The following is a 4,123-nucleotide window of genomic DNA, read 5'->3' on the forward strand; positions in this document are numbered from 1 at the left end:
CTGCACTCCAGCCTGGATAACAGAGTAAGACTCTGACTCAAAAAAAAAAAAGTAGATTCTGATTCCATATGTCTGAGTGGGGCCTGCCATCTGTATTTCTAAAAAAGTTCCCAAGACTATGTTGAGGCTATTGATTCTGGGATTATACTTTTTTTCTTTCTTTAAGTCGAGGTCTCACTCTGTCACCCAGGCTGGAGTGCAGTGGCATGATCATGGCTCACCACAGCCGCGATCCTCCCGCCTCAGCCTCCTGAGTAACTGTCACCCTGGATTACACTTAGCGCAGAAGGATTTTAGGTAGCTGTCATTAAAGTCAGCACTGAAGGTGGACCCACGAGGGGAGTGATTAGAGGCAAGAACAACATCACCCAAGGCATTGGGGAGGGGACCAGCTTAAGATCACTGTCGCTTCCCCTGTTCCTTTTGGAAGCGGCTCCCGTCAGCTCTGGGTTATGTCATCCCATGACCATCGCTGTGTTTCTACTGCCCAGAACAGGGCAGGAGACAGGAGGGGTCAGGACTCAACTTTGCTCAAGTCTGGACAGCTGGTGAATTTTGGCAACTGACATCACGGTGCTCCTGGGGGATCGTGGTAACCTATTGATAGTCGCTTCATCCCAGGGCTTGGAATGATTTTGCTATGACTCCCTTCCACACTGCGGCAAAATAGGACAACCACAAGCACAGGCTCCATAGAAACTGTGACCAGCTGTACCAGTGGTTTTCTGTTACTATTTGTGAAGTCTTCATTCTTGTCATCTGCTAGCAGAAGAGCAGGAGCAGTTGCCAGACGTTTGAGGGGGAGAAAAAAAAGTCATGGGAGAATTTACATTTGAGAAAATTCCATTCATTGACTTAATTATTTCTGGGAATTCAGAAAAGACCACCATGATCCTTCAGCCATGGAAACACTCAGGCCGGCCTTGGAAACACTAGAATCCTACAGGAGCAGCTTTTGAGAAATCCTGTACTGTACATTTCTGTAGCCTGAATATCCTGCTGGTATGTGAAGTTTTTGAAATATTGAACAGTGCTATAGCAACACAAGGTGAAATTAACACTGAGAGCAAAAATAATTATAACCAGAGGGACAGTGATAAATCTTGCAGTCACCACCTTGCCACACTTACTCTTACATGTCAATGTTTCCTGTTTTTCTCCCCAGTCCTCATCCTTAAGCAGACGTATTATTATTATTTTTTTTATGCAGTGGCAATTACATTCAATTCTGTTTTCTGCTTAACATTGCAGCATAACTATTTTTCCATGCTGTTATACAGGCCCCATCATAAAATTCATAGGCTGTATAATTCACTGGGTAGATGTATCACAGTTTACTTCAACCTTGCTATTGGTCATTTCAGTCACATGATGCCATTAAAAATGGAATGAGCAACGCTGTAAGTGGGAGTGTGAAACAGTACTACCCTTTGGGGAAAGCGATTTGGCAATATGTATCACAAGCTTGAAAAATGTTCATGGCCTTAGAGCTAGTCATTCCACTTCTGGGAATCTCACATAAAGAAATAGTCCAAAGTGCAGACTCGGGTTCATGCACCTAGATTCAAAACTTTATGTGTAATAGAGAAAAACTTGAAACAACTTAAGTGTTCGAATAGAGGGGAAGCATTATATAAACAATGACATACTGCTCAATGGAATATTATGCAGCCATTAAAAATGCTTATGAAAAGTTTATAAATGGACAATGCTTCCATTATGATTTAAACAAGCAGGATGTAATGTATTTATACTATGGTTCCAGCTGTGTAAAAAATAGGACTTCTAAGTATGTGTAGAAAAAAGTGCCTGGAAACACACTAAAATGTTCACAGTGGGTGTTAAGAATAGGAATGATTTATTTTTCTTTCGACTTTTTGTGTCTTAAAACAAAAACCTTAATTTTGTTTTGATAAAAAACCGGGCACATTCACTGAATAAAATTGTAAGTATTACAGAAATATGTAAGCCAGTCTCAGTGGCTCACACCTGTAATCCCAGCACTTTGGGAGGTGGAGGTGAGAGGATTACCTGAGCTCAGGGGTTTGAGACCAGCCTGAGCAACATGGCGAGATCTTGTCTTTACAACAAATCAAAAAACCAGCTGGACGTGGTGGCACATGCCTGTGGTTTCAGCTACTTAGAAGGCTGAGGTGGAAGGATCACCTGAACCCAGCAGGTTGAGGCTGCAGTGGCTGTGAGCGTGCCACTGCACTCCAGCCTGGATGACAGAGTGAGACTCCTACTAAAAAAAAAAAGTATTATGTAATGTAGAAAATTAACCCTTGTTCATTGCCTTCTTTGCATTTCTTGAAAGCATATGTTTTTAAAATTAAGTGTGAGGATGTCAGGCCAAACTAGTTTTGCAGCAGTTGTTCAGATTTCTCTTTATCTTGAAGAATTGTTTTGCTTTTAGAAAAAACATACATGTGTCCTAAGACAAATTAAATTCTATATAATGCAATTTTTTAGTAATCAGTATTTTGGTATCTGGATTTTTCTTTATGAGAGGGAAGAGGAGGCCTGACACGGTGACTCACACTTATAATTCCAGCACTCCCTAAGTGAGGCTGAGGTGAGAGGATTATCTGAGCTCATGGGTTTGAGACCAGCCTGGACAATTTGGTAAGACCTCATCTCTACAATAAATAAAAAAATTAGCCAGGTGTGGTGGCATGTGCCTGTAGTTCCAGCTACTTGGAAGACTGAGGCGGAAGGATCACCTGAGCCAGCAGGTCAAGGCTGCGGTGGCCGTGAGTGTGCCACTGCACTCCAGCCTGGGTGATAGAGTGAGACTCCAACTCAAAAAAGAAAAGAGAGAGAAGAGGCTACCAAGAAAACAGCCCTGATTTTTCTAGTTATCACACAGGCATTACCATCAAGTCTGGAATAACTTCGATGTGGAATAAGATCATTTCACTAACCAAATCCTTGTTATTCTAGATAATTCATATTGGTTTAAAATTTATTATTATTTTTGTTATTATTTTTGAGTTGGAGTCTCACTCTGTTGCCCAGGCTGGAGTGCAGTGGAACGCTCAACCTGCCAGGCTCAGGCGATCTTTTGGCTTCAGCCTTCCAAGTAGTTGGAACTACAGTATAATATATACTTATATAACATATAATCTATAATAGCACCACCATGCCTGGCTAATATTTGGATTTATTGTAGAGATGAGGTCTCGCCAAGTTGGCTAGGCTGGTCTTGAACCCCTGGGCTCAGGCAATCTTGCCTCTGCTTCCCAAAGTGCTGGGATTACAGGTGTGAGCCACCATGCCTGACACTAGAACAATTTTTAAAGCACACAGACACAAGAAAGGCCAGATATGATGACTCATGCCCATAATCCCAGGGCTTTGGGAGGCCAAGGTGGGAGGATTGCTTGAGGCCAGGCGTTCTGAGAACAGCCTGAGAAACATAGTGAGACCCTGTCTCTAGATTAAAAAAAAAAAAAATTAGCCTGGTTTGGTGGCATGTATTTGTAGTGTCAACTACTTGAGACACCGAGGCAGGGAGGATCGCTTTGAGCCCAGGAATTCAATGCTGTGATGAACTGTAATAGCACTGCTACACTCCAGCCTGGGTGACAGTGTGAGACCCTCAAAAGAAAACAAAATGAGACAAAACAAAACAAAACAAGACCCACAACAAAGAAAGGCAGGATTCAATAAATTATGGCACATTCATTCACTCAATGTAGTGTATAGTTGTTAAAGACAATTTTTTGAACTCCCTATTTATTAACATTGATAACATGCTTGCAACACGTTAGCCACGTGACAAGTGGCAAGCTATAAAGCTTCACAATATGATCATGTTTGTGAATATCACAGTCAGTGTTACACACACACACACACACACACACACACACACACACACACACACAATACTTGCATAATATTCTAGGAAGGGATTCACCAAAATATTAATAGTGATCATCTCTAGGGGATAGGAAGGTAAATGACTTTAATTTTGTCTTTGCTTGTCTAAATTTTAAAAATTTTTGAATTGAACATTTAGGATTTATATACTTTAGAAAATTAATTTTAAAATACCTCCAACTTCATAAAGGAAAAAAGGGAGCAGCAAGACCAGTTTTTGTGTGGGAGATGACGAGCTGTT

This window comes from Carlito syrichta, unplaced genomic scaffold (genome assembly GCF_000164805.1).
Source record: "Carlito syrichta isolate Samal-C Ts95f unplaced genomic scaffold, Tarsius_syrichta-2.0.1 Scaffold302100, whole genome shotgun sequence".
In the NCBI taxonomy this organism is placed as follows: Eukaryota; Metazoa; Chordata; class Mammalia; order Primates; family Tarsiidae; genus Carlito; species Carlito syrichta.